General features: G+C 34.7%; 1 protein-coding gene across 1 annotated transcript in view; it reads left to right on the forward strand.

The window, feature by feature from the left end:
* ASCC3 (activating signal cointegrator 1 complex subunit 3) overlaps window positions 1-22,190 on the forward strand; it is a 256,973-nt gene that overhangs the window by 131,693 nt on the left and 103,090 nt on the right. The window lies entirely within an intron of this gene.

Here is a 22,190-nt window from a genome sequence, read left to right on the forward strand (position 1 = left end):
CAGTGGTAGCTCTAATGCTGGAGAGGTTTACTGGCAAAGGTAAGAACTTCAGTACTACATTGATGTACACACAGAGCCTACATTTATAGGCTGACTGTCATCAGGAATTATATCTGTACAGTTTTCTACCATTGCAACTGTCAGGAAGAAAAGAAAACAAACCAACAAATGTTATTGCAGACAACTGTGGTTCTAAGCATAACAAGTCAGAGTTGTAGAAATACTGCAGGGACACTAATGGATTCCTACTTTTTGTGTACAAGAAGGACCAGCTGTTGTGAAATGTTTATAACGTAATGTAGGGAATTGAGCAAGGCACAAAATTCTGTTTGAGCTCCAGTAACAATTTCTAAAATGTTTATAGCCTTGACATGTGTAATTCTTCATGTCTGAATTGGCCTGCCTAGTGCTCTAGACCCAGGGTCTTACACTGGTTCTCTTCACTGATTTAAATTTTTTCCCTGAGAAAGTTTTTATTCATTTAAATAGCAAATTATTGTTAGCAGTAGATCAAGCACTCAGAAAGTCTTTTAATAGCAAACTTACAGTGACCAAGAGAATATACTGGGAAGAGCATTCATACTCTCTTCTTCCTTAGGCATTTGCTATTCAGAGAAACTGTTGCACTAGACAGACTGTGTGTCTGACCTGGCACAGCAGTTTTTACACCTTATGCTATAAATCAGATACATCTTATGCAATAAAATGAGTACCAACATGATAAAACACATGACTTACAAGACCTTTTCTGGGTTCCTTTTGAAATGCATTCTCCAAACATGACCTGGTTTCTTTATTCCCAGATATCACCTGTAGGTGAGCCAAGAGGTGGTGTGGAGCTGATCTGTCCTTGCAAGCACTTACCATTCCTTCAGAGTGCTTCTGATTTCCAAACTGTACCTTTAATCAGCACGTTCGTATTCTAAATTTTTGATCACTTAGCTTAAACTGGATCTCTGAAGAACCTCGTTGACATTCTGTCATGTGAAAGTTCTTATATACAATTAATTTCTTCGATCATCATTGCCTGATTTTAATCTTGTTAATAGATGAAATTCATTTTATATAGTACTTAATTCCCAATGCCGCACCATATAAATGAAATTTCTGACAGTAGTCTAACTGTATTATATCGGCACTGTGTGATGCAGAGTGATTAATCTAAGCTTCATAATGATAATATCATGTTTGTCTGACATGAGCTATCTTGTATAAATGGATGTTTATTGGCACCGTTCCCAAATTTATCAGACTAGAGGCCATTCAGTCTTGCCATTTCATTTGACATGAAATTCAGCAATACCTGACAGAGAATAATCTTGATAATGTAATACAGTCCTTATTTTGCATTCTGTATGCAGTTTTCGCTGTAATGGATGAATAACATACTTAGAATCATCTGAAATCCAGTATATGACTTACAAGAATAAGTAATACCCAAATAATGCATGTTCTAGTCTAGACACAGCAAGTGGAAGTGAAGGCTACATCACAGGATGAACTAAAAAAATAGAATAGTTAAAAGCATTGTATTATTTACTGGCCTTAAAAATCTGAAAGCAATTCCTAATCCTCTTAATTATCTGTCAAACATTTTTAAACTATTAGAAATTAATTTTTAGAGAGCATTCCTCAAATATTTAATGTGTAATCATTTGCCTGACATTTAATTACTTCAGAGCAATCCTCATTTTATTTTTGTTTACGAATAACATATCTAATATTTGATATGCCATTAAAAAAACTATAAAAATAAAATGAGGATATGTATTCAAATACATTAGGCTATAATAAATGTCAAACATGTATTGAAGTTTCCTATTTGTTTTATAATTACTATATTTTTTTACTTTTGAAAAATATTTGCTAATTATCTCTCAGAGAAGGGAATGAAGCTCTCTGTATTTCTTTCATGGGATATTTTATTCAGTAGTCCTGAAGGTCAGAGACAAAATTCATTATAAGATTCATTATAAGATGTGGTCCTAACAATTCACACATTAAAGAAAAATGTGTTCTGTATAGAGTGATTCTGCTATTTTAATGAGCCCTGAGCTGTGGGATTTAGCATTGTTATTCAGATGGACACTTAGATTTTGGGGAGGCCTTTTTACAGAGGGATATATTGTGAGCAATGGAAAAATGCTGCCTTCAGATTTTTTAGCAGTATTCCTAGATATTAAAGTGTTAACTATTGTAAACTGAAATAAAAAGTTGGCAGAAACAATAAACAATTTCTTTTTGCTTTTGCTTTTCCTGACCTTTAAAAAGGGAAACTTCTTGAAGTTTGATGTATATTTCTGTTATTATAATAGTAACTTTTTTTACGTGTCATTCTAGAAAGCATATTTGCACAGCTTTAAGTTTGTAGTTCTATTTTCAGTTTGATTCTCTAGGTACTTCTGTGAATACACAGTTTACAGTCTACTGGAATTTTCTAGTGTTTTTATTATGAATCAGAAGATTAAAAATATATGGTATAGGTTGAATTCTGTTATCAACTATATTTCTGAAAATCAGTCTCTTATCCAAGGATTTCTGACTTTTTACCTTGTCTCTCAGGCTCTGATAGTTACAGCACTGAGGTAACAAGTAACAGTCTTCTGCTATCCTGTGAAAAAATAAAATGGACTTCCCCCCCCAATCTATGGGCTTGATCGTATATTCTGTTTTATCTATCATGAGTGTCAGCTTGATATGCAACAATGCTTAGTTTCATCCTGTTTATCACTGGAAAGCCACCTCATGAATATTTGTTCTACTTCCAGAAGCTGCACTGCATTAGTAATGGATCTCCTAGAAGAAAAATGGGTTAGCAAACCTTTTTCTAGAATGATCTCTGAGGTTGCAAATACAGCTGACAGGGGTGCTGATGTTTTTCTTCAAGGAATTACTAAAATACATCTTATGCTTTTGTACAGAACTTCTCAACTATTTCAGAGTTATTCAGGTTAAAATCAGTAATGGATTTAACCACTGTAACTATAAGATTTAATGCCTTTTCTTACTAATCCTCCATGGAAATGCTCTGATAAACTCTGGGATAATGTGTTGCCTATAGCATCCCCTTTCATTGTTGACAAAATTTCCTATTAAATACGAAACATGCTTAGTAAGATCATTTGAAACTGTTGTCATATTTATAACATGATTAAACTTCTCTCCTCAATTGAGGTCTACCACAGTCTTCTGCAAGGTAGTGCAGTATTTGCATTTAGTAAATTCAGACCGTAAGGTAAATAAATTTGTTTAAATGTCTCATTAGTGCTTCAAAATATGGAAACTGAAATTCAAAATTATACTGTTTAAAAGAATGTCTTTGATAGGTAATTCTCTTTAAATCTAAGACTTCTTTTAAATGGCTGATTAAAATACACTGAAACTTCTTTCTCTGTGGGATATGGGAAGAATATTAGGCCAATAGAGGTTCCTTGATGCCAGGCTATGACATTGCTTGCTGTAATGAGTAGTTCTAACAAGTTACTTGGTTGATGCTGCAGCCACAGGGGTTTGCACAGTCAGTAGCAGCATATGTGTATTTTTTTTCCTTTAAAATCAGCATAAATGTTGGTATTACTGTAAAACTAACTAAAACTAAATGAGTGAATGTATTAAAGGTATAATACTTTTTACTATTTCCCTATGCATTCTTAGCTATTTCTTATTCTTACATAAGCATTTGTGATCTCTTTGTCTTTCCTGAAATTTTAACTTCATTCTGAGAGAGAAAAGCCATGCAACGTTATTTTTTCCTTTGACTGTGAACATTTCCTTCAGTTAGATGCTAGCATATTTTAACATGTAATCCAGATCAAAAAGAAAAAGTTTGCTGTGTCTTTTCCCAGTAGTTACTAATCAATAGCTTCCCTGGATAAGAGGATTTCAACTTGAAATCTCAGTCACTGTATCAAGTATATTTGGATATCGAATAGCTATGCTGGTAGTAAAGAAAAAAATTGCAAACTTCTGAGACATTTGGGAGGGAAAAGCAAAAACAAAACCAGTATGATTGTTTTCATATTCACAAGTATGGGGACCAGGACTGCACTCTTTGTACTTCAGTAGCACAGCCTACTGCCCACTTTTCATTTTTGCCAGTGCTTGTTTTCACCATTGTGTAATCAAGTTCAGGTATATATTAAAAATATGTGAGGTATCTTGAGAGGATAAAGCTCCATTTTCTTCATTTTGTTCTGTCATTTAACAGGTTCAAAGGCAGGCAATAGCTGGTTAGTGGTAAGCACTCCAGCAAGAAGAAATAATAGATAGTATTAAAGTCAGCATAAGTGCCCTCTGCCCTAGCCTCTTTTCAGCCCTCCCCCAAAGAGCTTGGTTTCTTCAGCCTGTTTTCATCTGCTTTCAGTCCCTATGGATTGTTCCAGGGGAAAAAAAGAGGGGGAAAAAAAAAAAGCAACTTAATTTACTACTGATCCCTAGGTCTTGCTTCCTTTTCCAAAATGTGCCAGTTAGTTCTAGTTTGCAGTGTGTAACCTTATGCAATATTCTCACAGTAAGACTGTAGACAACATTTTTCAGGCACCTTTTCTGTATAAGATGCACCAAACTATGCTGACAAATGGTTCTGATCATATGCAGTTTAAGTATCTTTCTATATGCTGACTAGAAAATAGTGTTTAAAGAGATCCTAACTACTTAGGAATTCATTTCTCAGGAAATAGTGTAGCTACAGTAATTATTAGTAATGAAGAGTAATGGTTGAAAAGTTAATAATTTGAAGGGTTTCTGCATTGTATGCTGACAGTGAATGCTGCTTGTTGATCAGTTGTACTTTGTGTTTCATGGTGATTATATTGTCCTCCAACAGGCTTGATGCTGTTCAGTGACAGACATTCTTTTAGAAAACATGTTTGATTTCTTCTACAGTAAATAAAGAAAGTAAATTTTACAAGGTCCAATTAATTGTATTTGATTTTAGTTTTTTCTCTAGCATCACACTTGACTTACAATGATTCATCCCAAAGTACTATTCTTCAGGATTGTAAATGAAGGATGTAGTGTGTTGGATTTTTTAAGTGGTTGGTGATTGTTTAAAAGATTCAGGCCATCAGAGAACAGCCTTTGTAGTTGTCTTTACTGAAATAAAATTCAGAACAAAACCTGTAGTTCACAGTTATCCTGTAGAATAAATACATGTGCTTTCTTCTAGTGTCGCTTGATGTTTTTCCTTCAGAGTATCACTGTTAACTGACTCTTGCTCCTTGAGATTTCATGTAAATTTATTTTTTTATATTGTAAAACAATATATGTATAGGATATCTTTAAAATGTGATTTAAAAAAAAATTAAGGGTTTGACCCATTGTAATTGAAAAATACATTTTCATAAAAACCTAAGTTGTCAGAAAACATCACTGCAATATTGGAAACTATCTTACACTGTCTCTTTAAAAACATGATTAGAATATGTGCAAGTAAATAGATTCACCATGGTACATTTGGATGCTTGATTCAGTTTTTAATTTAGAAAACATGTTTTTCTTAACAAATGGAGAAAAATTTTAAATTTCAATTCATATTCTTGATTTCATTTATTTTCAAAATAATGAAGCTTCTCAAATATTAGTTTCATTATGATTTGATGGAATTGTTTAGGTATGTATGTTGATTATTTCAGTTGTCATCCACTTTCTACTTCCAGCTCCCCCAAATACCATCATGTAGGCAAATTTCTTCGGGCTTTTTAGCTGTTCCTTTAGTTTATTTGATGTAGAGTAGATCAGAACTGGGCAGAAGTGGTTTTGCACTGAAGCTAGCAATGACATCTAATTAATAGGAATTGGGAAATAACAACTAAAATGGGCACACACTTTTTAAAATGAAAGAGTAATTAGAAATAAACATAAAGAGGGAGTAATTTCATTTGGATCCACATTCTGGTAATTCCACATCCTGAAATCCAGAGGTACTTTGGAGAAAACAAAATAAGTTAAAAAGTAATTAAGCATATTTCTGGAAAGTTGAGGAGATTTTTTTTAGAGAACTGCCAAATATTTATTGCTATATATTTCTTTTTCTAATCTAAGTTTTATTATATGTATAGTCAGTCTCTGGTTTTTAGCATACCCTTTATATCTTTTATGGAAGCCTTGGTATCTGCAAGATTAGTTTTATCTTCTTTTATCTTGGTTGTTTTGAATTCATCTTAAGATCCTTTGAACTTGAATTTCAAAAATTCAAGACAAGAATCAGAAGAATCCCTGCTTGCTGGGAATCATTGTCTTGGAGGAAAGCATTTTGTTGTATAAAGCCACAAACTGCTACGCTTTACAATGTACAGATACCATAGCATGTCACCTTTATCAAAGTGAAGTTAGAATTTTGCCTAAATTTGCCAAATCTCTTTTGAACAACTCAGTTATTTCAGAACCTTTTTATTGTTGCATCAGAACCAACAGAAACTGATTATAGAGCATTTCCCAAAAAACATAAAAATCTCAAAAACAGTATTTTGATCCCACAACTGAGATTTTTTGAATGAACATCGTATAAATAGGCATTTGGATACCTCTTCCTACATGTACCATGTTAGTAATTCTTGGCTCATTTGAGTAAAAAACTAGAACTAGAAATTATGTATTATGCTAATGGAAACTAGACTAACAGCATCATGTTTTTGACAAGTGTAGGGTATACACAAGCTGGGCATGAGCGATAATGAAAACTGGTAGTTAAAAAAATTAAGTTTACTGTGTATTGTGAAATGAAAATAAAATCTCTAAAAATATGAAAGGCAGATTTGGAAGCATATAGATTGTGAGAAGATGCTGGAAGAGTGCAGAAAGGAAGACAGTAGTATTAGGAGACTTGAGAATTTCTGTGCTTAACTATGGATTCTTAAAAAAATTAATGTTCCCCATCCCCATTCCACCTATCAGACCATCTCTGGACAATACCAGTGCAAGTAGATAAGGAATTCATTTTAGCCAGCAAAGCTAAAAACTAGAACATTTTTAAATTTCTAGAACTTGAGAAACATTAGAACATTGAAACATGTTTGAAGCATTACTGAAAATTATTATTTGTACGTAAGTTTTGCTGAATTGTGATGGTTTGCCACCTCTGGAAGAAAAGTACATAAGAGATTTCAAAATTTTTTGCACAACTGATCTGGTGAGTCTTCTCTGTGACAGAAGGCAGGAATTGGGAAAATGTGAGCCACTTAAACAGATGTCAGTATAGGCCAGCCAGCAAATTCCTTTAATACGGGAAGATTCTGACTAAGCTTAGCAAGGGTTCTGAAAAAAACAGGTAGCAAATTGTCCATGTTTCCCAGTAGATACAACAAGACTAAAACTAAAATGAAGTTTTCATAGCTAAAACTAAGTAAAAAAAAAAAAAAAACAACTAACAATCAAAAAATATCTTCAGACAAGAAAAATAAATAGGGCTGACATAATCGTTGTTACCTGGGGAATGATGTTATGTGTACAGCTGCTGATTGCTTGAACTCAGCAAGACCTGAAATAGTCCACCCTGTACACCAGCAAAATACTTGTGGCTAGAAGAGCTTGCAGCATCTTGGTTCTTTGAGGGGCAATGTTTGTGGGTTGCTGCTCAGTTTTCACTTACAGTGGGGTTTATTCCAAATAAGAAAATATAAGATCTTCTGTAAATACATAAAAATGTTATTTATTTGAATAATGATCTTTTAAGAAGCCATGTTGATTTCTGCTAACTACTCTGAGGATCTGTCCTTTTCTATAGGGGATGTTGTATGGTCTATGAGTGCTAACATTCTGAGATGAAATTTGAATTGCCATGTCCAAAACTGTCATTATTGCTATGTTTAAGATTATGACCTCTAGTTAGTAATTAATGTGCTAGGGAGTCCTCTCTGTCTTTTTTCTTTTTCTAAGTAGACAAAAACAGTGACTTACACATTTGGAAGTTCTAAAATATTGAGAACTGTTGACAAAATGCTAAAAAGCTGGTACAGGATGACAAACCCTGAGGTTCTTGAATTCAGAGTATCAAAAGCATTGCAAGAGCCTTTCAAAACTCTTTGTAATAGTAATAATAAAAGCTGAGGAATCAAAGGCCATTGCATCACATTTTTTTTCTGTGAGGGTACCTCTGTCTTTGATGTGCATGAATTTTGTAATCAAATGTAGATGTCTAGTGCTGTCTTTGATTCCAGTGATCACTTTTTCCAAGTATTGTGCTCTGTATGTTTATCAAGGACAACAATCAGAAATCTGAAGTGTTTGAAACTGTTAATACTGTATTTCCCTGCTTTCATTTAAACTCTGGTATTGCTGAATAATTGAACATAGTCCTAGCTGGTTTTCAGTTGAAGGATCACATAGCAAAACATAGTAAAACTAATGGAAAATAGACTGTTGGCTTTGGAGTAAGCCCTGAGGACACAACTTAATACAGCACAAAATAGTGTTTCAATAGAGAAAACACAGCACAGTGTTTAACTTTTTGCAGATGTGGATTTTCTGCAGGCTTCTGGAACTGAAAGCAATAAGAAAATGTGAATTTGCCCTAATGATTCAGGGATTTAAAACACTTATATAGATACACCAGTATTGCTTATAATTCTTTTAATGATCCCTTACACTCAGAAATTACTTTCTGGACTTTTGTTAGATAGCTACAGCTTAATTTAAAAGTGTTTGTACTGCCTCGTTAGCATTGAAAACATACCCAGTTTCTTCCTTCATTGGCCTGTAGTTACAAAACAGCTGTAATAGTTATTTTCAGGTGTTCTCTTAGATTTTGTTCCTCTGAGGGGGCATATTCCTTGAAGTAACCGCCAAGATCTCTTGTCTAATGGAAATATCCAGGATGATTGTTCTAAGAGACTCCTGTACTTTTCAGAGTGCTCTGCAGGTCTATAATTTATTGATTCAGCATCACCTATTTACTGAGTACTGTCAAATTTACTGAGTTGACAGTCATAGCCCTATTTATTTTTTTCCTACCTGTTCCAGTTTCTTTAAATTTCAGGTTTTCACCCTTGTGAGGAAAACAGATATTGAATGAAAACAGATATTTTCGTAACAAAAATAATTACAGAAAAGGGTGAAAAATTGCCAGAAAAAAACCACAACTATTAATAAGCTTGTAAAAGGAAAAATAAAATTATTGTTAACAACATAAATAACAAAGCTAGAGCATATTAGAAGAAAAGCAAGCTCTGTAAGATAACTGTCCATGTGCAAATACATGTTCTAGGTAGAAGCTTCATAGTTTTCATCATGAAACAGAACTAGTTCTGGTAAATAGTTGAGAACTAATTTAATCAAAAGCAATGTGTAAGTTATTTCAGTTACGTATATATGAATTTCAATTATCAAAAGGGCTTCGATTTTGGGAGAAATAAGTGACTACAGGAAAATGATGCTGTTATAGATTGAGCCTGGAAACCTCTCTGTTGGAATTTAAAGTATCTTCAAAGTATTCTCCTAGTGTGGAAATTAATGCGTCTAAGAATAAGGGAGGTGAAACATATCAGTTACAATTTTAAGAAAACAAAGCTAATCGAGATTTTTGTTTCCTTTTTCGAGTCATGGTTTTCAATCCTGAGTATTGAGAGGCACCTTGTGGCCATACCGTTTAATGCACATAAATGAAGCTGAGTCTATAGTTGGTGAAAGGCCCTTGATCCCTGTTTCCCTTCTGAGCATTTTGCAGACTGAGAATTAAAAATAAGTACGTAAATACGTTCGACTTCCGGGAAAAAAGCTTTTTCCAGAGGAAAAGCTCTCTTCTTGACCTGAAAGATGGGTTCTTTACATTTGTATGAAATTTCTAAGATAATTTTTTTCTAATTCCCTCCTTTAGTCCTTCCTTTTTCTCTTCTTACATACATTAATAGATGATAGTATAAAATGCAAGACAGATGAGATACTAGTGTAGTAATTATAATGTATAATGTACCTGTATGGTAAATATACATATTTATGTATAGTAATATAATACGGACTGCATTCCATTTTTCTTTAAAAATATATAAATTCTTGAACAGTGCCTATTTTAGAAAGCTGAAAAAAGTTGATAGTTTTAATCGATTATTTCTCTATGTCTGTTAGTCATTGTTTTGATTAACAGAATAACAGTTAATAGGAAATAGAGAAAATCAATATCTGTATCTTTCAAATTTGCATTTACTCTTACAAAATACATGTATGAAATTAGCTTCAGGCATCAGAAAAGGCACTAGTTGGAGAAAATGCATGAGGGTTAATTGATTACACTTGAACACAGATTTGCCAAATGGCTTTATGAGTTTCTGTCTTTTTTCTGAAGGAGCAATGTCAATATTTATTGTGATTGTAAAGGGGACTGATGTAAATATGGGAGTTCATCAGTTAAAGCCAGATTTCCTTGAATTCAGTTTTCTGTTCTGTATTATAAAGTACATACTGTGTTTGATGGTGGAGGTTGAATGAGTGCCAATACTCTACAAAGCATTTAGGGGGGCAGGGGATTTTTAGGGGGTAGGAGTGAAATTCCTCATAAAGTTTATATTTACTTCTGGTATTAGTGGAAATCTCTTCTCCCCTGTGACTGAATTTATACTCAGGAATCTCAGACAACTTTGTGATTTCACAGTCAACTCATTTTATCAAACACAAAAAAGTCTGGAATTTTACTCTCAAACTGAAAATTAAACCAATAACTGCAGAAATCTGCACTGATAAGAAAAACATCACTTAACACCTCTTATTCTTTTTCTTCTTAGGGGAAAATTGAGATTAACTAGGCATTATTTGTGTAACAACCCTTTGGGAACATTTCAGTTAGAGTATGTTCTTATCAGCTTTGTCACATGGAGAAAAACTGGGTTTTGTCATACTTTCAAGTAGCACTGTGACCTGTACTGAGTCTGGTGATGCCAGACTGTGAATTTATGGCATCTGTTTGTCCATCACAAAGAAAGGGATATAGGAATATAATTTTGGGGTTGCATAATTACATTTGAGGGTTCTAACAAGTCTGGAATGAGTTTGTGATAAATAATGTCCCCTGATTAAGTTGCCATTGTCATCAATAGAAAGGATGAAAAGTCTTCATTCCTATTTTTACTATGATGATCTTTAGTTCTGTTATGTTCAGCATTTAAAATGTAGGATGATCTGATTAATTTTAATGTGTGAGTATCAGAATAAGCAGAGATTAGTGTGAAGGCAGATAATTTAAGTTCCAATTTATTTGGAATATTGAGTGATAATTAAGAGCTATTAGTGATATGTGCCATCTGGGAGTGTTGGGAAAATGCCACCTGAGTCAGTTACAATAGAAATTTGTTGCAATGGAAAGTTATTTGAGGGTCTAATTTGTCTTTTATTCTTTCTGGGATAATTCTTGTTCATTAGTCTAAATTTGAAACATGAAGTGCTTTTCTGGCTAAAATTATAGCACACGGGTTTTAGGAGACTGCATATGGTAACTACAAATGTGTGATGTGTCTGAGCTACTGTTGCAGTTGGTGGAGTTCAGTACACTTCAGGCAGTGGAGCCAAGAGGTTGCCTGAGTTCATCCACAAGCAGACAAGGGAGAGAGCAGAAACACTGCACAGGCTCTGCTGCCTGATTCCCACTGACTGTGCAGGGTGCTCAGACTCCTCCTGCAGATGTGTAGGTCTCTGTGTAGACATCTGCAGTGTTTAATCTCAAACTGAACCCTGCCATACCAAACTGATGTCAGGTGGCCTGTCTCAGATGGTCATGAAGTTACTTTGCTTTCTAGAGATATTTCTCTGCACCAGACAGCATTAGCTGGCCCTCTCACCTTCCGTACTAGCACAGCATGCAGATTAAACAAGGGTGGTGGAACTAACTGTTTATCTCAAATGATATCTTCTCAAAGAAGAAATAGAGTAGGGAATATGTTCTAGGTTGATCTCAGGAATGAAAAAGCTGTGCCAAGAATTATAAGTCATCAGTCCGTTTCTATAGATATTATCAGAAAGACTGTCTGATAATGTTATGGAAAACAGGCTCAGTAGGTTTCCCTCTAGCAAGTGGTCACTGAGGTTAGCAGAGATACGACCAGTGTTACAGGTAAGCGTAGCCCCTCCGTTTCCACTCTGTGTAAAATTTCTTTCACAACAGAATTGGCAATTCCATATTTGGAGCTCAAAAACAATTTAAAAAACAGCTGTTATCTAAACATAAAATTAACAGGAGATACTTCTGTTGAATAACTTCTGAGATTTAGACTGGAATTTGCGAAGTAAAATATTCTTATATACGTAAACCAATTCCTAAAGATGAGTGATTATATGATCTCTAGCTTTGCTTTGCAATATGAATATGAGCCTGCAGTGTGCCCAGGTGGCCAACAAGGCATCCTGCCCTGTATCAGCAATAGTCTGGCCAGCAGGACCAGGGCAGTGATTGTACCCCTGCACTTGGAGCTGGTGAGGCCACACCTTGAGGCCACACCTTGAGTTCTGTGTTCAGTGTTGGGCCCCTCATTACAGAAAAGTCATTGAGGTGCTGGAGCAAGAAGGGCAACAGACTTGGTGAAGGGTCTGGAGCACAGGTCCTATAACGAGCAGCTGAAGGAGCTGGATTTGTTCAGTCTGGAGAAAAGGAGGCTTGGAGGAGTATTATGGCTCTCTACAACTTCTTGAAAGGAGGTTGTGGCTAGGTGAAAGTTGGCCTCTTCTCCCAGGCAACCAGTGATAGGACAAGGGAAAATGCCCACAAGTTGCACCTTGGGAGGTTCAGGTTAGATATGCAGAAAAATTTCTTCACCAAAAAGGTTGTCAAGCATTGGAACAGGCTGCCCAGAGAACTGGTGGTCTTACCATCCCTGGAATTATTGAAAAAAGAATTGATTGTGGCACTTCACAATATGGTTTAGTGGGCATGGTGGCATTAGATCAAAGGTTAGACTTGATGATCTTGGAATTCGTCTTCATCCTCTCTGATTCTGTATTTTATATTATTACTTACACACTATGTTGTTTGCAATAATTTTCTATACTGATGCCATGATGGTTTTTTGCCTTTTCTTTTATATACCCTTTTATATAGCTTTTATGTATCCTCAGTGCTTTCAGCATGCATACTTGCAATTCCTTAAGCCTAATAACTTAGCATAGTTCTAATATTCCATTAAGCCAGGAGACCAAACATCCTGGAGGCCTCGCAGTTGGGGCCAGAAAGCCCTATGCTATCCTGAGAAACCAAGGTCCTCTCTAGAACACATCCTGTAAACTAAGATAGGCCCATCCAGGGAAGAATTCCTCAGGATGGGGAGATATCACCCTAATCATTCAAGCCTTTCATTGAGGAATCTTTGATATATATGCTAATTTGTAAAGTCTATAGATTGTATATGCGATCCATCATGGTGTGCATTTCGGCGCATTCCACCTTAGCAAAGTGGTGCACCATAAAGATCCTTATTAAATACCGAGGTAAAAACCCTTTTTTCCCCTTAACCATGTTTGGCTCTTAATTTTTAAGACCAAGAAAAAGTATCAATACAATATACCATATTTTGTGTGAGTTTTCCAAGTGCTAAATGAGAAATTCAAGCGCAACTAAAAGTTTTTAAAATATGTGTCACACTGATTCTAATTAAAAGTTTGTTCAGAGTGCAAGAGTCAAAGATTCTTCACTCCTTTTATTCTGATTTTAATTCATAATTCAGTATTACCATCTCAGAACCAGTGAAGACTGATATCCTGGTGATAACCCTGTAGTGTATATGTGTTACATAACGCTGCAAACATGATATTTGCCTTGGCACTGAACCATGGTGTGTGGTTCAATTCCATACAATCAAATCAAGTGGTTGTCTTTATCTAGGTAAGCTAATGATATGTTTTGAATGTGATTGCAGTGTTAGTTATAGACCTATTTTATGTAGATAGTATTAGCTTTCAGTGTTAAAGCAGGGAAATAACTTCTTTATTGTTATGTGTGTTTTTACTTCAGCCTCAGTTATTTTTGTTACTTAAAACAATAAAAAGATACTCTGTTCTAAAATGTTATTACTTCAAGTGGTAAATTGTATGGACTAATATGTGTACTAATAAACATGTACACAACACTACTTTTAAGGCAAGGGTTGGCATTGTTTACTATTTGCCTTATGGGGATTAGAGGTTTCGCCACCACACATACAAAATCTCTCCTGCCCTTGGTTTGTGGAGGGGGCATGCAAACCTGGTATGAGCAAAGCACCCTGCCAGCTCCACAAATGGCCAGTTGCTTTGATTCACTAACCTTTAACATTTCAGTCTCTCACAGGCTGCTCTTAAAATAGGGCAGAGTTGTGAAATGAAAAGCTCTTTTAAGGAGACTAAATGTATGAAGGACGTAATGATTTGAACAGATATGACTACTAATTGTACAGAAGAATGTTAATATAATTAAAATATTAAAGTAAATGAAGCCCATGGTGTGGCATCTGACACTTTTGAAGTCATTAGCACTAATGTATGCAAGATAAGTAAACAGAGTATGGAAAACAGAAATTAACGAGGGTTGGAGAGGGACTGTGCAAGCAATCAGCACAGCAGCTCTCCTCTCACCTGCTTTGTGTTGCTATGTACTGTGTTAAGTGAGAAGGTAACAATCTCCTTACCTCTTCCCATATCAGATAATTTAGTCTCTAGGTGTGTTTGATATGTGAGATATTTTCTTACATTTCCCCTAAGATTTACCTGCTATGTAAGACATTTAAAGTTAGCTAGATGAAGAAACTCAATACCCTGTTTTAAAATAACAGTATATGAATTACAATAGCTTAACAGTAGCAAGCTCCTCAGTTTTGCAGAGGATTTCTAATTTTGTTTATATATCCCAAGGCAGATGGATGAATTAACTTCAGTGCAGTATTTTCTTCTCAAATCTCTGTAAATATGTTATAAAAATTACTTGAATAAGAAAATTAAGTATTCATTTGCTCAAAATATCAGCCTTGGGTGGGAGGTATATGTGCTAGGTTATGTAAATGCTTAAAGAACTGTAGATGTAGAAAACAGTTTTTGAAAGCCATATCTAATTATACATAAACGTGTTCATCTCTGAGATTTCTAAACTTTACAAGCAATTATCTTGCAGGCTTCATGAAGTATCAAGCAAAATGTTAGTAAGTAACATCAAATATTGGTACTATAAAGGCTGAATTTGAGAGGAGGAGTTTTTTTAAGAGAGGACGGTAAAAAAAACCTGATTTTTTTTCAGTAGAGTTTGAAACTACAAGGTGTCTTGTAATTTAGCAGAGGTCTGTGGGAAAATACCCTACATTTGAACAGGATCTGGGGGTAAAATTAAACTGTTTGGAGGTGACTGCACAGTGCTGGTTTCTTGCATCTGCTGGTTTCCTCTGACAGCAAGCCTAATAGTTGTCTCCGTTCAGCTGACAAACTAACTCCAGATTCCCAAATCTGCTGGCCATAAGAGCATAGTAATAGAAACCTTCTTGTTCTGTCACTTATTAGGTGCTACTTTTGTGCCTTTTCAGGTGTGTAAAGACATCATGTTCCCTTTAAAACTGATTTTGAATGATGTTCAATAGTCCACAGACTCCACAGTTGTGCACTGACATTGCAGAGCTTGAGAGTAACCTGCAAGTAATTTGGAATACAACTAGCAAAAAAGACATCATTGTCAGAGGTGCTAGTAATAACTGGATCATAGTGTTGAAAATCACCATAAGCCTTACAGATTACATTTTTAAGATGTATTTTTTTGTCCTGAGGGTGCAGTGGAAAAGTTTGTGAAACAGTAATGAAGTGAAATAATGCTGGGCAAGATGAGGTTGGGGAAATCTGGTGGAGGAAGCATTTGAGTTGGGACAGAGGCACGAGGAATATAAAATGCATAGGAAATCAGGTTTTACTGGTTTCATCATTTCAATGTCTATAGTTTCTTAATAGATCTTTTATTTTGTTAGTTCTCTATCAAATAAAGTAAGTAGTTACCACTTAATATAACTAATCAGATGTTACTGTATAAACATTGCAATATGAAAATACATAAACGTGTATGATCCTTCATATCCTTTACAGAGTTCTGAAAACTGCTTGTCTTGTGAGATTTGGCAACCCTGAACTACAAAGGTTACTAAGGAATCCCTGAAATTCTTTTGTAATAGCAAAGGCATGGGAGGAAAAAAAATGTCTTTAGTTCTGAGACTTGTTTAATATTAGCACAACAATAAAAAATACCAAAACCTTTATGTGATGCTTATTACATCATTAATTTTCTTATGGGTCTTCATATTACACTGGTATCGGTGAGAAAAGCTTGGGTTTAGGGTGCTGCAGATGGTCTGATGTTCCAGTTTGTTTACATTTTTTTCTTGGTTTTGTTTATTTCTAGTTCAAGTTACATAGTTCAAGTTACTTAAGGAGTGGCGAATAAAATTGTGACATTTTTAGGTTTAAGAATTTCTGCCACTTTTATTGACTGCTGGGTTTTTTATCATGTCTTAGTATTGTTATGCTTATCTTCCATGCTGTGTAGGACAGAAGCAAGAAGAGCGAAGAAACCAAGGCACAATACCAAATCAAAAGACATTTAGTACTAAGTGTTCATCTCTCTAAAAATTACTTTCCTGGTTTAAGATAAGCTTCAGCTTTTCATGTTCATATGTAATGATGCCAGTCTACAACTGTTTGAAAACCACGTAAACTATTAATTCATACTGCACATTTCATTCATTACATATAAGAATTGTGAGAAAAATTCCATTCTTCTGGAGAATCCTCAGTCTGTCACTTTGCATAGATGTGAAGTTTAGTGGACTTTTGTGGTTTATGAAATGAGAAATACACTTAATGTTCACAAAATATTTTTCTTGCAGGGTTAATAATGTCTCAGTATAGCCTTTGAGGAGGAGTTGCACTAAAAATCATTATAATATGTATTAAGTAAGCTGCAGCAGTATTGGAAAGAACTTTAAAAGACTTCCTGGTTTCATTTTTCTGGCTAAAAATACATTCAGTCTTGCCATGGCTCAGGAGAGTGGCAATTGGGAGTATTACAAAGCAAAGGAGGTGTTCTCAAATATAACAAATATTTTTATAGACACCATGCAGTATCAGTTTCCTGTTGAAGCAGAGATATTGAAATCTTTGCACAGTTAAGCACAGCAACAAAAGGTTTAACTAGGTCTCCAGAGTTTGTCAGTATTCAAAGAGAAACCAGTAAAAATTCATCCTTGCGTGTCATCAAACGCTCTCTGTATCAATTTCTTTCCATGCTGTATATCTTCCCTACCGGGTAGTTTTATAACACCATACTGAAAACTTCTGCTGTCAGCAAAACAGACCAAGGTTGATGTTTTTTTCATCTGTGTGCTCCTAGTGGTTAACAAATATGACAACAGCACTTATTTGTCTCAAAGGCTGGAGACAAATAGATACCTTGCTGTATTTTACATGTTTCATACATCTGTTCCCAGAAAGAGAGTGGTTGAATTCTAAACTGATGAAAAAGAAAATAAGATTTTGACTAAAATGATTTTGCATGCAATTTAAAATTGTGATGTTGTACAATTAATTCAATCTTGATTAATGTGCATTTGCATGTTGTTAAACTGAAATGTTTTGGCACTTGTCTTAATAAGATTTGAGATTGAGTCACAGACTGGTGTCACACAGATCTGGTGAAGTCCAGACTTCCATCGTACTGAAGCGGTACAAAAATGTATCTATATGATTTTTATTCACTTGCTATAAACAATAGAAATATGCTTAGTATTGTACAATATATGAAAAATATTGGTATTTTCACTGAGAGGTGGCTCTTAAACTGGGTGATTATAATGAATATTTCCTTTCTGTCTAAACCTACCGCTGGAATTATTTTTCAATCTAAGTTTTTGAACCCTTTTATCTGAGAATCAGTAATTCATTCCATTTTTAGACAGGCACAGCAGTCTGGCTTGAAGTGAAATGTTAGGTTACTTTGGTCCATGTCATAAAATTCTGGCTCAAGTTGAGGTAGTGTATTGTCTGTACAAATAGTTCATTTTTTTGCTCTGTAGGCCTTTTTGGCTGGGCATTAAGTGAGGTAGCTTGAAACTGTGTCCATGTCCTCGGTGACTTGTTACAAATCCATCATTTGTGCATGGTCAGACTTGCATTCATGTTTCTTTCATTCTTGGCTTGTCTGGCTGGTGCAAAAAAGCAATGTATTAAACATTATACTACATTTCCTTAGCTTCTCTCATCAGTGAGGTCTGTAAACACTTCTGTCTAATGCATTCTAGATTATAGACCTGAGGAATCAAAGATTACATTAAATGTTTACCTCTCGCTCAAGTTTTTGAATCTGAAGGCTGTTCCTCCTTTTCCGGTGGAATAATTCATTCTCGATGTACCATATAACTTTTCCAATGAAAAAAAGATGGGGCTGCTATGATGTAGCAGTGTACTGTAAAAACACACTGAAAAAGGCAAGACATTTCTGGACACCATACCAATCCCTTCTTTAACTGGTAGTCATCACTCCCTAAGGTACCAACTGGATGAAACACAACCTTATGCAATAAATAGGTTAGGATCTGTGGTAAGGCCAGGGCAATAGAAAAAATGTGCCAGAAATTCTGCCTTACACCTTCTTCCGTTGTAAATCAAAAAGAGAATCAAAGTGTAATTTATAGGAATTCTTTTTAAACTGCTCTGATTGGAGTAGTCCCACTACTCTTCTTTCTTTCTCCTTCAGAGGTGTTTTTAGAGCACTTTACAGAACTTACTGAGGTGATATCAGTAAATTGATCAGACAGTAACTCATAGGTTTAAAAAATTCTAACTTTAATACAGTGAACTTAAATCAGCAGAGGGAGATGATTAGATTATTGACTCTTCCAGGAGAAATTCAAACTGATTCACATTTGTTTGCTAGAATTACCATCTTCAAATAATGTCTTGCTAGGTACCAACTAATTATATCCCAGTAAAAGAGTAAGTGTTGAACAGGGATACTACTTCAGGATAACTATACAAAGTGAATAGTTAGATACATTAGAAAAGTGAAGATGTAGAGAATGAGCATGCATACTCATTAAGTAGAATAGCATATTCTGCATCCCTCCAGAAATGATCTGCTAGGTCATGTGTGTTGTCTTGGTGAGGTGAGCTCTCAGTAGTTTTTGGGTTCTTCACAGGACCCAGCTGCAGGATGAGTAGTCAGTGAAGCTAATGCTGCTAGTGCCAGGAAATGCTAGCAAGGAAAGTAATCTTACTGATACCCCATAAAATGTTGCTTTATCCTTGTCCTAGAAACAGCTGCTGATAACTTAATTACTATGCAGACAATACAAGTGGAATAATATGAATAATGGTTCTAATTCATAAAAGGACAGTCCTCAAGTAATATCATTGTACCTCAAATGCATACCTTTTTTCTCCCTTCAGACTCCAATCTGTATTCCTCCATACAGTTGTTGTCATAAACTCTCAGATAATGTTACTGCTTATCTTTCATGGGTTAATATTTTCTCTAGGTTTCATATACTTCTCTAAATGCATATTAAGCAGTCTCACATTTTTTCCCTGTAACAAAAAAATTACTATATTTTGAATTTTTTTTTTTTAATTTTATGATTTTATTTACCTTATCCAAGTTTTGGTCTCTCCCCTTTGAAGAAGCAATTGGCAATAACGGAATAAAACTTTTACATATGTAGATAAATTACTATGCAATATGAATGTAGTAAATTCTGAAGAGCAGAAGTGGTGAATGATCATGCAATCCTTTGATCATATCTTTCCGTTTCTCTCATACCTATATTTTTTATATTTACGGAACAGGAATAAGCCCATGGATGGACTCCTCAACTTCCCTTTTTTCATTCTGCTTCCATCAGCTGACCTTTACTTCTGGAGTAAATGGATACTTTTTCCATCCTACCCTGATCTCATAAATTTTGAAAGACAGTCACTATGAAAATGAAGCAGCAGAGCATTTTCAGCAGTATTAGTAATATGAATGAGGCAGGGGAGGCTTTTGTCTTGCTGGGACTTAAAACAATTTAGAAGGTCAACCTACTTAATTACGTTTTCTGATGTCTTGAGCAAAGTTACAAAACAGTTACTTTGGATATACTTGAATTGTATTCATCACACAGTAGTAGTACTAATTATAACTGCTGTTCTTTGAAGGCTGCAGCAAAAGATCCCTTACTTCGTTTGGTGTAGGTCTCTGTGATGTCTGTGCTATCTGAGCTCCAACACTCATGAAGTGAGGCTAATGAGGCCTCAAAATTAAGAGCTGCTACTTTGCAGGGTGTCAGGACAGTACAGAGAATGGAGGATGGGAATAAATTGCTCAGGATTGCTCAAACCAGTGAATAAATATAATGATGCATTCTGAACAAACTGCAAGTGCTGCCCTATTATGAACTCCACAGAAAGGAAATTACAATGATTGAGTCATATGGTCACGAGCATGAAGTTTGCTATAGTAAGGAGATCATGAGAAAAATGCTAGAATAGCCTGTGCCATTTCTGTTATTGAAAGAAAATACATGAGTCAAAACCTGCATTATTAGTGGGAAAAAACACCCAAATTCAGAATTTGAAGCAATATCAAAAAAGAGGAAGCATAAAAGAAAAATGAGTAATTTACAGAAAGAAAAAAAAAAATCGGAGCAAGTAGTGATGATCTACTTTGTTTGTCCTAGATGAGGGTAGCATTTGGAGATTAAAAAAAAAAAAAACAAACATAAATTCATGTTCTACTTATCAAGAAGCAATTTATTGGCAGCTGCTTCTCATAACCAAGCTTTATTGCTCTTTTTTACTTGTTTTTTATATAAAATAAGAAAAAAGGCATCTATAGGCATATTAGAAATTTCATTCTTTAGTTCACTCTATGAGTATTTCAAAGAGCATGCATCTTACAGTTCTTATGAATGATGATACCTTTCTGATGCCAGATGCATGAAAAGGGGTCTTTATAAGTCTTTAGCAGAAAAGTTGGATTTTTTTTCCCCTGCTATGCATGCATCATTTCTTATTAAAATTAAGCAGGGCATTTTTCTATGTCTAATTGGGACATTTTTAATGTGTCTTAATCAAGAATTGCATGAAATTTAAGACGTTTAAAGGAGAAATATAGGTGGCAGCAAGCTAAACTGGGAATTTATTTAACACATACTGTTTTAGATGCACACACACATGTAAGCAAAGGTCATAAATCTACAGCCCTCTTGAGCAATAAGGGAGGAGAAAGAAAATCAATTCTAATCAGGAGACCAGTGCTACACCTCATAATCACAACTTCTCCATACACCTGAGGCACTTAGTAACATTTTGTATAAATTTTAAGCAAAACCTTTTAGTTTTATTCTGTAATAGAACAAGGTGGAAGCAATATAAGTTTTTATAGTTTCACTTCCTTTGTTTAGTAGTTCTTGATTTTGTTGTCTCTGCAACCATTAAAATCCAGGTTAAATACGACAGCCATGCACTTCATTGTTGCAAGAGTGTAAAAGGTTTGTTTAAAAGCAGATATACTGCCATTAAATGATACACTGTGTGAGCAATCTTTCAAGGCATCACTGACACATGGGAATTGTTTTTTTATTTTATTTTCTCAAGTGGACTTTATAAAATTAGATTATGTCATTGTTCTTGAACTTGCCTTGTGTCTTTGTAATCTAAAGTGAACACAAATTTATGGGAAGAAAATTAATTCCATTTCTGTGCAGTTAATAGAATCATCTAGAATAACTAGCAATTTTATTTCCTCAGCATTTGATTTTTTCCTATGTCAAAAGCGAGCTGTGATTTTTTTTCATTTAAAAAGTTCATCATCTTCTGTCTTGGAAAAAAATTTATTTCATATATTTCTAACCTATTATCTTTGTAACCTAGAAGTCTAGCACTCCATAGATTCAATAAATGAACAGATTCAGTAAATGAATTCTGGACATATCAAAGACTTCAAAGATGTTTTAGAATGTGTGGTAGATTTTAGAACTATGTTTTTATTCTTTCTAAATGCAATGAGATGGATACATGTAGGTGTACCTACATATTTTTAAACAATTTAAGTTGATTAAGCTTAAGCTTGTAAGTACTTGAATTATAGTCAGACTAGCATTGCCATATCTTAATACATTTTCTGTCACAAACCTTTCTCCTTCCTCTTTCTTTTTATTATATTCACAAGTTCCTTTCTCCTAAATTGATGAAATTGTACTTTCTAAAACCATAAATAAATAGTTTTCTTCTATATATAT

This window comes from Aphelocoma coerulescens, chromosome 3 (assembly GCF_041296385.1).
Source record: "Aphelocoma coerulescens isolate FSJ_1873_10779 chromosome 3, UR_Acoe_1.0, whole genome shotgun sequence".
Taxonomy (NCBI): Eukaryota; Metazoa; Chordata; class Aves; order Passeriformes; family Corvidae; genus Aphelocoma; species Aphelocoma coerulescens.